Source organism: Pteropus medius, unplaced genomic scaffold, assembly GCF_902729225.1.
Source record: "Pteropus medius unplaced genomic scaffold, Ma_sr-lr_union100, whole genome shotgun sequence".
Classification (NCBI taxonomy): Eukaryota; Metazoa; Chordata; class Mammalia; order Chiroptera; family Pteropodidae; genus Pteropus; species Pteropus medius.
This window is the reverse complement of record NW_024340849.1, coordinates 25,679,501-25,693,577: the sequence shown is the minus strand read 5'-3', so window position 1 is coordinate 25,693,577 and position 14,077 is coordinate 25,679,501.

Sequence of the window (14,077 nt, the reverse complement as noted above, 5' to 3'; positions counted from 1 at the left end):
CAGCATCCTATCACTATACCACAGTAGTCTAATTCAAGAAGAAGAAGGAGAAAAAGGAGGAGGGGTGATTGATAGGGGCAGATGGAGGGGAAGGAGGAGGAAAGGGATTGAAGAAGTAGCAAAAGAAGAAGAAACGTGCTGTCTCAAGAACACCTGAAGCCCAATATAAAAGCTCAATGATAAAAATAGCGTTTTTAAATGTTTAGGAGAAAATTCTACAAACTCTGAGTATCCCATTTAACTTAACCCAAATTCTACAAATTTTGCTTATCTGTTTTTCTAGCTTAGTGGAAATTAAATTCAGAAAATTCTAAGAACATTTTCAGAAATATGAAATGAGACATGACTAACCTCAATCCAGAAAAACAAAATGTGAATGTATAGTGTGGGAGAGAGGGGTGATTAAATAATTTTAAAATATAGCCAGAGAAGATTGTGAATTTTAATAAAATATATTTTTGTTTTGTGAATTTATTAATAGAAATAGATTTTCCACTATATCTAAAGCATATACAAATCATTATGAGAAAATACAAATAGTGATAAGACATGATCTAGTTACCCAAAGGAATTCAACTGGGCGATAAACTTGGACACGATATAAGTGTAATGGCTCATTTGGAGATATGCAGAGTGTATACACGCATCAGGAGTACCGATGCAATCAGACTTGAGGTTCTTAATTCAAACACAGGTTTTATGCTCTGGGCTGCTTTTTCAATCAGGGCCAACTATAGATCTTACTTGAGTGTGGCAATGGGAAAGTCAATGATATGTAGGGGATAGGATATGGGCGTATCAGAGTCTCATTGGTCTTAGTGATAAGGACTACTCAAACATGACATGTAGGCTCAATACAAGCAGAGCAAGTACATTGTTAGTAGGAGTGCTGTGCAGAACTTCTCAGAGATTGCTGCTTACTATTCTGGACAAATAAATTATGGAGAGGTCATGGGATTCTAGTTTGATGTAGTTCCATAAGTGGAAGGATTCCAAGGGCTCATCTCTGGGCATCAGTGAGCAGAGGTGTTATTTGCTGAGTTCCTGATTTCTGAACACAATGAATCCATGTGTGATGGGTGTGTGGAAGAGACGTATAGTATTGTAATAGCTAGCTATGAAAAAACTTGGCGCCCATTTAATCAGGTAAGGATTTTTAGAAGCAAAACCTCTATTATAATGTCATTTGACAATTATATTGAATATTTGAAAACAACAGTTGAATTTTAAAATCATGAACATGTGAAGGGGGCTTTTTCAAAATAGAAAAGGACAGATACATCTATAAAGAGGCCTCTTTAGGTTCCGATATCTACTTGGAATTCTTAGGGGGACAAAACTTATGGCATAAAAGAGTACCTAGGAGAAATAAATCAAGAAAACATGAACATTGGACCAGTTTATCCTTAGTGTCTAGCCTTACCACGGTACAAAGATCATGAACAGTTCCAGTAAAAAGTCATTGAGTAGATGATTAGTAATTGGAAAGGAAATGCCATAGGTGAATAAGGTCCACCAAAAAGTGTAAATTCAGTATTTAGGAAGGGTACTTTAGTAGATAGAATTAGGATTTGGATTTATTAAAAGCAAGCAAAAAATAAGAAAATAAAATCTCTCAATAAAACTGTTCCTAATCTTCTTTGTCTAGAATTTATAATATTGTTACTAAAATAGATAATATAGCTCGGACCCTTTAGAGTCTATGTTCGGTGAGTGTCTCAAGATGCCAAGAACTAATAATAATAAATAAAGGAGAAATCTGTGAGAAAAACATCTCCTAATTTGGGATGAAGAGAAAATCAGTGGTCGTTATAGTTGTGAGTCACTGCACACTCTGAGATGTGGTTTCGGCATAAAGATTTTTTGTTTTCTTGCTTTTTGCTTGTGCGTATACACACACATACACATATATGCACAGTTATGGCATAAAATCTTAGGTGATTTCACCCTCGTTTAGAATATTCACAGCAGAGTTAGTCTGGAATCAGTCTTATTGCCCATGATATGTCCTAGACATCATGAGGCCAGTAAAATCCAACATCTATCTAGTCAGACAAATCCTTCTCTTTTTTTTTTTTTTGCATTACCTAAGAACTCTAAAAGGATTACACTATAAATAATGGTGACAGAGGCAATTTGAGATTGCTTAATTAGAAAAGATTTAACAAATTCCCTACTATTGTGCCTTCTTAGACTTTATAATATTTTCACTTACATTTGAGACATGTGTGACTGTTTCTTTCTGTTTGGTCAATTTTCCAGAGAAGAAGAGGCAAAGCACTATTTCAGTATTTTGTTGTTTCTTTTTCTTTTTCTTTTGTTGTTTACTTCATAAGAGTCACTGTGTGTGCAAGCCCAAATAGAGTAAAACCAGGCTGTCCAAAGGTGCAGAAGCTGAATGGCAGGCTGGCCTCCTTCACCAATTGAATCACTCACTCCAAGCACAAGTGATTCAATTTTGTGCCTCAGCAAAACTGCAGATTACTACATGCTATAGACCAGTGGGTTTCAACCTTGGCTGCAAATTAGAATTCCATTGGGAGATACTTTTAAATACCGATGTTCAGGCCCCCACCTGCGATGTAAAACCAGATCATTTCTAGTTGTGTCTCTGATGTGTGTGTGTGTGTGTGTGTGTGTGTGTATGTGTACATCTGTGTAGCATGTGTGTATACATGTGCATATGATGTGTGTATGTGAATGTGTATGTACGTGTATGGGACAGGGGTGCTTGGCATCCCAGGTGATTCTAATATGCATGAGAGAATCAGGGTTGAGAATCAGAGTCATGGGATGCATTCATCTTCCTTCATAGGTCCTTACATAATGTAAAATCTGAGACTACCCCAGTATGAATAAGGAGTATACTATAATTTAATAAGAAATAAAGAGTGTGGAGATCATATTCTCCAAGAAAATAATGTTGCATAATAAATATTCTTTAATGAATAAATGACATCTTTACTTCTACACAGAGATAGACCGAGTAGGGACTTGAAGTAAGGTCAGTTTTTTCCTAAAATGTTTACCTGGGTCCCTTCCAATACATGAAGAAACAAATAATCATCATTCTCAAGTTCTACACTAGATACGTGCAATGAATAATTTTATTCTGAAAATTTTTCAAAACTGAAATTATAAATTATGTACCTTAGCCTGAGAAATATTTCAGTAATGTGTCCAAAATCACATACATTTAAAACACAGTTTTTCGCAGAACACTTACACTTAACTACATATTTATCTTATATTTATCCTTAAATATACAATATATGAAGTGTGCAAAACTTCTGATTTTTATTTTTGCTTACTCACTAAAGATTTGTGAGAAAATCTTTGCCCACATGGCAACAAAAGAGAATCTGCCCCAGGTAAATGTGGATATCTTGCCTTCTAGGACCTTCTGTGTCTTCCTGTGTCCAGTCTTCTAAGCTTCTGTTCCATGAAAGTTTTCTTGGGCAGCTAGCACCTTGCTTCAAGATCATTATCACCTCTGGGGATTTACTGCAAGTCTCAGTTTCCGGGATTCATTAAGCACCTCAAAACGGCTTCTTAATTTATTCATCTAAGTACGGCTTCTCTCTCTAACCTCAGAGTTCTTGTGTGGCTGTTCTTTGTCAGATTTGATATTCTTTGCTGAACAATATCCATGAAGAGAATTATATTTGTTAGAGAGAATCACCCCTCCATTCTACATCAGTTGAACATGGATTCTGCCATGGAGCGTACCACATCACTTACTTTGCAAACACAATTTTATATCCCTCTAGGAGCAGTGGTTTTCCACTTGCCCTCAGTGGAGACTGCAAAGGTCTCAGTTTCACTTGGAAGTCAAACAACACATTTTAAGATCATCAAGTGATCAACCAATCATTTTAATATTTAGAAGCATTATTTCCACATCACTAGATAAGTGAAGGAATAACAGGTCACAAAAGAGTAAATACTTTGCAAATGACCCTTTGCTTACTTTGCCTTAAATACAAATGATCTTGTATGTGCAGACTTCATTTAGTAGGAAAGTCACCTCTAACTCTATCACATCCCTCCAAAAGAGCAAATCTGAGACAGAGTGCTGGCTGCCAGACGGCCACTTCCATTACTGTCTCCTCAGGCCACAGGGACAATATATCTATGTAACCAGTTCACGTGTTTATATAAACACTTTAAAACACCCAATCAATCATTTCTTTCTAGCCAGCACTTCTCTTAGGGAAGTATATGCCCCTGACCTAGTAGACTCGATGTAACACCTTTCTTTCATGAGCTCAGGGTTTAATGGGCCAAACACAACAATGCCACAGATGAACAATTTCAAAGAGTTCTCATTATAACCAGGATCTTCGTTACAGAGATTCAGAGGACATATGTCAGAACACACCTCCTGTCTTTAAAGGGTTTTGTTTTTGTTTTTGTTTTTGTTTTTTAACAAAGCTCTCCAAACAATGAAGCACCCAAGGCTGACAGCTCTCTCTAAAAGTCAAAACAAGTTTTCAGTCTCTTTCTAACTGTAAAACTCTGTGTGGGTAGAAATTTACAAGTTTCTATCTTCCAGAAAGTTAACTTCGGTAATAGTACATTCTATCAAAATCTGTACAATAAGCTAGATCATCATCTACGGTCTGGAAGAGTAAGATCAGAGACTTTCTGGGCATATATATCATTTTAACTAAACTGATATCTAAGTAATATTTTATAAGATGTGGTGCTTTTAAATGCTTTTCTTTTCTCAGTTGTTCTATGCACATATGCCACCTCTGCCCCCTTCTCTTCTTATTTCTTGCAGATTTGTTTATAATTAGTTTCCTTATTTTATACTGAAAACCACAAGTGAGAACTGGGATTAGTGAGGTATGCTTTAAGACCAAGAAGCTCTAGTAGGAAATACAATCTGTTCTCCATAGACACAATATCTGTGGAAATGAAGCAAAAATTATTTTCCAAATCAACACCAAACACAGCACAGCCTATATGAGGGAAGCAGACACACATTATCGCAAAGGATAAGGAGCATAAAACCACTGATCCTGCAGTTGCAGGGTCATAAAATCCTGTTTTCTATTTGAAGAACATTTAATAGGGGACATTTTGAATGCCTCATCTCTGAGAAAGCCTGGTACAAGGGGCTGAATAATTACATTTTGCAAAATATAGGGAGTCATCGTGTCAGAGAAAGCAGATGGTCTCCCCACCACTCCAATACCCCAAACCCGAACAAGCTCAATGAGTTTTGACAATTTGACAGTTGATAGAGAGAAAGGCATTTTCACTCTTAATTTTAAATAGAAACAAGGACTTTAAAGTGAACACAGAGCTCTTCCATGAACTGAAGTGTAAATTCCCATCGGCTGATCACCACTGGGGTTAAGAGGATGGGACTCGACTGGACACCCAGAGTGTGCCATATCTACTGGTACTAAATAGAGCTGAACAAAATATTCTAAACGGATCATAGAGTTTAGGCTCATTACAAGCAGTATATCACTTTTGTGAAGAGAGTAGTCGGAGAATGATATTTGAAGTATGAATTCTTTGGTGCACAGGAAAAGGTGTCCTAACATATTATTAAAATTACCACCTGGAATATGCATCAAATCAAAGATGTGATTCTTTATTTAAGTTAGACACACAAGAAGCATATTTGAGATCCTTATCAATTATAGACAACTGTTCAGGATTTTTTTAAAAATACCTTCTTTTGACAATTAGTGTTATTCTTAGAGGTATTGTTCAACATTCAACTAAAAAATTAGAACTATAATCCAGAGAATTTAGGTTGAAATTCTTGCTCCATGTAAGAAAAAAAAATTAGAAATTGATTGTGCTATACTGGAAAGGACATAGGATGAGGAAACATGATGTTTGATTTGTTCTTCTGGATTTGCCACTTAGATTTAAACATATGTGTCTCAATGCTCTATTATAGAAAGGGAAAAATACCTGTCTTGCCCGCAGATATTGAAATAATGAAAATCAAATGATGTTATAAAAATTTTTAGCAAAAGCACAAAATTGCTGTTCAATGTAAAATTTACTCAGACATAATTCTAGGCTTTTAGTTTTTATCTTTCACCTGCTTTCTAGGGAAAGTCATTCATGTTATGTAGCTTCAGCCACCACAAATATACTGAGAACTCCCATGGCCATTTCTAAGAAAGACCTATTGTCTATTATATTATAATAACTGTGCATTGTGTCAGATGGGTACTACACTTATTAGAGTGAGCCTTCTCCTCTTTCCTACCTTTTAACAATATCTTGGGGAATTTCTATTACTTTCTAGCTATTTCAGATATTAAAATTGGTCGGTCCACATGAAAACTCCATCTCTTATCTGATTCTAAACCCTTCCCTCTGTATCGCTGGTTCAAGGACTGGCTGGCACCTTTCATTTCCTTGACTTTGTCTTTTTCTTAAGTTTTAGGTCCCCAATTAGGGACAGGACAAAGGAATGAAAGGTAGGGGTAAATGTCCCTTTCCTTACTGGGATTATTTTAACCCCTTTTTGCTGACGTCTGTTGCTTTTCTGCCTCACTCTCACTTGCCATTGGTGATGACATCTGTGTGGAAGGTGTAAATACGCTGCTCACACTGCTGGGACCCATTCATGCAAGAGTAGGGCCCACGGCCTTTTGAACACTCAGGACTCTGTCCAGTCCAAATGCTCTACCTGCCTTCAGTTACTGCTTGCTTCTTACAGCTTGGGGACATTCACTCAGAGGGTATCTCTGTCGAGCAGACTTTGAGCAAGATGCCTCAGCTCTAGCTTCCAGAGTGTTCTACAGTGTCCACTTAACCAGAGGTATCTCATCTTTGCCAAGCCAACTGGTGTGAGTCAAGGTCTCCACTTTCTTTCCCCACCAGCCTCCTCTCTCCAGTCTGCTTTTCTACCAGTGGGGTGAAGAAATTAGCAATTTCACTATATGTAGACATTCAAACTAGAAAGGAGACCCAGTCTTCCTTTCTTACTAGTATCTCTCATCCTTACTAGAGATTTTCTTCGGGCTCCATGCACATGCTTGAACAAGACACTCTTCACAAAAGCAGTGACTTTCTCTCATCACGGTGCTCACTTCCATAGCTTGGATAAGATGCAGACAGTTGGGGTAGATATGCATTTGAGTAGGTAGGCTACACTAACTTTTAATAATAAACCCTGAAGAAGCTCCAACCTCAGTTTTTAGTGGCTTTTTTTTAGACTGCAGATTTCTTTGTACATTTTTGTTTTCAGGTGTATAAAATACTTATATCTCACATCAGTTCTTTGGGGTCTGCACTCTATGCACTGCTCCAATTTCCATCAAACAGCTAAGAAAAGTCCATTAAATTACACTATAATGCACAGCCAGTCAGGGGTCTTCACCTCTCTGAGGAATGACATTCTAGTTATTCTTCTCTCTTTATGCTCTAATTATACATATTTGTTTTTATTCTAGGCATACGCTTTTTGGCCTCAAGCCCTCTCTTCTGGGCTATATTGTTCCCAGAAACATCTACCTACCATTGTTACCATGTCACCTTAACCACACTGTCTAGCTACAGTCACAGTGAGGTGAGATGCTCATAGGCAGTTAGGGATTAATGATCAACAAACACCCCACTTACTTTTGTTCACTTGTAAGTTTTCAGGTCAAAAGACATTCTTTAAGGTGTTTATCTTTGTAATTTAGTTACTTTCTCCCTTTGTTCTGTAATAACTCTGATCATACTTGAAAATACTTATTCCCTGACTATGTTCTCTGTTAAATTATATGGTTCTTGAGGACAGTGGTCAATCTTATGGATGTATCTTGTTCACTCACATAGCCTTAATACCTAATGCATTTCCCTAACAGCTACTATTAAGTGAATTGATAAATGTACAGAGAATGGAAATACTGTCATTAATTTTTACTAGATTTAGCAAGTGATTGTTCAACACTTTACTTGAATCTACCCTTAGAGCTATCGAGAACCTTATTGACTCTGTCCTCTTCCACCTCTATTGATTTGTCTGCATATTCTTGGTCTCTATCCATGTCAGAATTTGTTTTAGATTGCTACTGTATCTTCATCTCTATCTAAACTGGAGAGATTAGTGAAAATGTATATTTTAAAAATCAACAAAAGTAAATTTTACATGACTTTAAACTAGATATCCTTGAAGTCAAAAAATTTTAATGAAATAGAGCCTTGAGCTACTAATGTCTTCTACATCTTAATTTTAACATCTCCTACAGTGCATTCGTAAGTGCGCTTCCCAGGACAGTTAAATGGTCAAATCAGTCAATCACTGCCTCTAAGAAAAATTTTAGATTTTAAGATTTCTTCATATATATGTTTATTTAGTTTTTAATTTTTACTACAATAAAATAGTTTCTTTTTTTAATTGCTTCCAACTTAAAACCAGGAGGTTGTACAAAACCCTGGCCCTAGGCGTACAGACAGAAATATGGAGAGTGCTCAGCCACCTGCCATCTGGTTTCCCATCATATTAGGCTTACTCTTTGGACCTCACCCATTGATGAAACCTCTGGCAGAGTCGGCGCTCTTTGTCTCTCCACTGTTCAGTCAAATTCCTCTGCTTTCTTTGCAATTCCCCTGGTATTTTTACTCAACTAACTTGATTGTTAATAGTAAAAAGCCAAACTCTATTACTGGGAGATTCTCAGAGGCCTAGTACATCATCCTCCTTATTTTATGGACTAGAGGCCCAAGGTCCTCAGGACAATGTGCTTCTCCCATAGGTCATGACTAGTCAGGGAATGAGGTGAGGCTGGAATACAGTGCTCCTCATCCCCAGAGAGGGCTCTTTCTACTATAAAATATGTGCATATTGAGTCAAGCATTTGGGGAATAATCTACTGTATTTCTTATCTAACTAAATTACAGATTAGTGTAGAAGGATTCGAACTATTTCATTATGGATGGTCAAATTCTACTAAGCACTAAATCAGTTGTAGCAATGCACAGATATAAGCAAACTGAGGACCAGAAATGAGAAAAATATCCAATTATAAAAATCTTTGTAGACAGCGCAACTGGATAATTTCAGGTAAAATTAGACAAAATTAAAAAATAAAATAAATCTTTTATCCCATTCAAGTTTTTTTTTTTTCTTTTTTTGTCTGTTGTGTTTTTGGGTTTGATTTAACTTCAAATGTTCAATTCCCCTGCCCTCACCTGGTCTTCAGAGAAGCCATCAGAATGAAGCAGCAGGCTTCTCCCTGTCTCCCTTGCAGTTGCAGTGCCACAAAGGTAAATCATCCTCAAACTGTCAGAGCAATCCCTCCTCCCAAAAATAGTAGGGCATATTTCTCTGAAGTTTTGTGGAAGTGGTCAGCTGCTGTCACTAAGGATTAACTGGTCTCCAAATAACCAGAAGCATAAATCAAAGTGGGAGCAGAAGAGACAGATCCTCCCCACCAAGTCTAGGGAGGAAAGGGAAATGTGTCCCGTACTTTCTTTCATCTACTCAGCCACACCCACACATGGAGAGTCGGCTGCATTAGTACAGTCATCTTCAAAGGCAAAGGACAGCAAAGCAAGAGGGGGAAAAATCCTAATGACTAATTGGCAAACCATCTGTCTATATGTGTTATCTCTCTATGTTACCTTCACAATTTTCCTTTTTAAGTTCTCATTGATCTAAGCCCAAAGACATTAAAGTGAGTAATATATTCCAGTCTACTCATCAACAAAGTCATCCTAGTGTATCAGGGCTGGGCGAGCCAGTAGCCCAAATTCCTGGCTTATCAATAAAGGAAACTGAGGCCCAAAAGTTTAAGTGACTTGGCTAGGATCCGGGAGCTCCTCAAAAACACAGCCAGGGCTAGAAATTTCGTATTCTGATTCCTTCCACATTCAGCGTTCTTGCTAGGATAATATGTCATTAAAAAATTATCATCTTCCATTTCTGTATGCTATTTTATGCCTTTTATAGCTGCTTTCTCACCTTCCTAACATTAGAGCAGGAGCCTGGGATTTTATCTTCTTCTATCAAAAGTTGCAATTGGAAAATGTTTTACATCTGTCTTTCACCACTTAAGATGAATGAGAATCCTCACACCACCTTCCCTGAGGGTATGTTCATGTTCAGCCATGTATTCTGAGTTGTGGAATGGAAGATTTTTGTCTCTGTTAAAGGATATGGCATCAGGGCAGATTGTGGGATGGGATGGCATGTTTTTTGACACTCTGATCTCTGAGCTACTAATATCTACCATTAGGAATACAGATTGCACACATCACTTTACCTTCCAGGAAACTGTGTGAGGAATTGGCTAATAATTGTACGATGGGAAAGTTTGGTTTTGTAAGATGATAATCTCCCAGAAAATCTCTGTGGTTCAGAACTTTATTCACCAGTGTAATGTAGAGTATTCCTACTTTTTCAGAGGAGAGAGTAAACAAACAGTTTCTCTCTTTTTCTCTCTCACTCTTTTAAAAAATCTAAATAAATGTATCTTTAGTGTCATTGCTGTTGTCTCCATTTCAGGGTCTCTCTACTCTGCCTCAGACCTCCTGGGGACTCAGAAGAGAGAACATCTGTTTGTCTGTTTTGCTCCCTTTTTTCAGAACCTGCTAAATAGGGAAGAAGCTAAATTTTTAATGTTCCCGAAGCTCTATGTATGAAACGATGATATTGGGTGGCAATTGAAGAAGAGTTTTAAGACAGGCAATTTTATACCAACTTACATAATGCATGCCAAAGTGTGAGGCTGTTATGGAATCGCATCTGCAATTGTGAGCTGCATAATACAGCAATAGTATTTGAATATTATCAGATTGTAAATGGCGGAAATGTGGTATTAAGTGTTTGTGAGGAGTGAATTATGCCCTATTATATCGCTGAGACCCTGGGAGCAGTGGAAGCAGCCGGTGGATGGCGGGTTTCTCTGATTTATTAACATGGTTAGTTGACTGGGATTATGCTTATTTTTATGTGCGGTGCCATTATCAGTTCTGAGGCTCTACTCGAAAGAGGACACACACAGTGAGGAGGGATAATGGTCACATGCCTCCCCTCCCACATGCCACAGCACCTGGAACATCCGGCATTATTTGACTCTCTTTGGAAGGAACTGAAAAACCTAGAGAAATATATAAAGAAAAAAAATCTCCAAAAGCTAGCAAGAGAGTTTGGGGAAAGCTGGAGATGTGAAAAAGGCTCAAGAGGAACACGATTACAGACTGTAAATACCTTCGAGGTAGCACTATAAATGAAGGGTAGAAATTATTCACAGTCTCAGATGATGGCAGGAGTAGGTGCAATGGCCTGGAGCTAAGGAAGAAGAAGCTTGAACTAGATAATAAGAAAAGTTTATAATAAGAAAAATACAAATGACAGGACAGAGAAATAGGTTCCCAAAAGTCATTGCAGATATTCAAGGAATAGGTTAAATAAAATGTTAACAAGACTGATATAATGAGGAGCTGAATAGATGTAACAAGTAGAGTTTGGTGCTCCTCTTTCTGGAGACATTGATGAAGTAATAGATGCAAACATTTTCCACACTGAATGCAGTTTTACCTATCTTTGTTACAAAATCTTTACTTTCATGTGACGATGTCATATTTAAAAAGCAAAACTTCCTATTAGATTGCCAGCTGGAAGATTACAATCAACAAGCATGATGACTTTCTTGCCCCTACAAATATCCCCATTCCTGACTTTGAAATCTGGATGGAGAGATTGTATGAGTTAAAATAGGCTGATGGGTTAGAGAAAGCTTATTGAAGGAAATGGCTCTAAAGAATAGGGATTTAGGGCATAGTTTACATGATTTACTCATTATTTATAACATGATTATTCAAAAAAGAATTTGTGTTAGTAGTTGAGGATTTAAATAAGGACAGGAAAGGGAGATTATTGTTCTAACTGGGCATGCCTCATGGATTTTTTTTCAATTGTCTCCTAACTGAATTCAGTGGTAAATGGCAACTTCTGCAACCAAGCAGCCCCTCTCAGGTTGCAGGGTTGAAACATGAAGCTCTCAAGGGCTGATGGTTGTTCTCGATAGACAATTAGATGGAACCATTATATCAACAAGTGATATGAACCTGAAAATTTCAGAGATGTCTCCACATCAGTATGTAGAGTGTTACATCTAATCTCTACTCTATAAATTCAAGATGGAATATGGCACACATAACATAGCCTCTATTTCCATCACCAGTTCATTGTGCCATTAGAAAATAAATCCACAGCCATATTGGAGGATCAAATCTGTTGGGTGAGAAACCATGAATACTACCTAAAGTATGGAAAGCAACTTGAGCCAGACTACAGACTGGTACAAAAAATGTGTGGCGTCAGGCTCAGGGTGGGGCTGAAGCAATTGCAGGGCAGTTAGTTTAGATGGCATCTCTCCTCACCTTCACATCTTTGTCCAAGCAGTGAACAACAGTGATGCTCATACAACCATAAGGAGTGTGAACACAGAGGGCAAAAAGCAAGGAAATAATGACTTGAGAGGCTGCTAAAGCTCAGGGTGAATAGGCCAACTCCACATCTAGAACACTTCCACCTTTCCTTCACTGCAACTCTCCCCAGACCTCAATATAAACATCAGTAGTGAGACCTGGGCCATAGCCCAGAGTCTGTGCAAATAGGTACAGCATTCCCAGAAAGGTAACAGTGGATACTAAAACAAAGATAAACACACAGCCAAGCATAACCAAATATCTGGAGAGAGCCACATCATGAAGGAAAGGCTGAAAACACAGCAAATGGAAGAACGGATGCTCACAGAATAGAACAAGCTGAGATATTAGACTAATTGTTATACATATCATCTGAGAAGCACAAGAAGATATTATAATTATTTTTTTAAAAAGTATTCAATTTGAAAACTTGGAAACTGAAAATTTAATCTTTGAAGAAAAACAAATGAATTGAAAAGTAGGCTATTAAAATACTAAAGAATAAAAAACAATTTTTTTCAGTGAGGTGTAATTGTGTAGATCCCCTCACTCCCACAGAGTAGAAAAGGACAAAGACATCGAAGCACGTGTGCAAAAATTTGGACGTATGTCCAATAGTGTTCTCAAAGAGATCATAGGAAAATGGTGGGAGAAATAGACAAAAACAAAAGTTCAAAATTTCCCAGGACTGAAGAAAAATATGAGTTTCTGCATTGAAAGAATCCACCAAATATTGTGCAACAGGAAGGAAGGAAGGAAGACTGCACATAGAAATATCACTGTGAAATTTCAAAACTCCAAATATAAAGAGAATCCCTATAAGTGTCTTAGGAGAGTATAAACGGGATTTCAAACAAAGAAACCTCTCTTGACCTCAGATTCTTATCAGTAACACTGCATGCAAGAAGCCTACTTCTCTCAAGATTCTTAGAGAAAACTGCATTGAACACTATTATTTAATTTTTAGGGCAAAATAAAGACATTTTCAGATTTTTTTTATGGCATGGATATTTTACCATCCATAATTCAAGTCTGAAAGAATTACTAGAGCATACATTCCAGCAAGTAAAATAAATGATTCCTTGAGAAGGAAATGGAATTTAAGAAGCAGCAGTGAGCAAAGAAATCAATAAAATATATTGCTAAGTCTAAATGAACATTGATTACAAAATATCAACCTGAAACTAAAATCACATATGATATTGATGTTAGGTAACATCACTAAACATGCAGCAGAGAGTGAGTTTCTAAGGAATAGTTATTCACAGTTTCCTTTTTTTTTGCTTTTTTCTTTATTCGTGGGCTTAAATGTGGTCTTATTTCTCCTGTTCTGGCATGGGATGATAGGGAGATCCTTACTTTTCTGAAAACTTGTTGTAGCTATCATCCAATTTTATTTTTTAGATGCTTTATTTACTGCTCTTTATGTGCACTGTAGCACAAGATAGATTATAAAATCTTTCAGGGAAGTGCATTTATCAATTTATTAATTTAATAGATCTGGTAAAACCAGCATTTTGAAGGTGTTAGTTAGATAAATATATAGTATAGTTTTCTATGCTGGCTGGGACAGGATATATTGTGGAATCAGTTAGGAAGCACAGATGATTATATTAAACCAAGAATCATACAAAAAAGTCATGCTTTTGTAAAATAATTTGTCTGTATGATA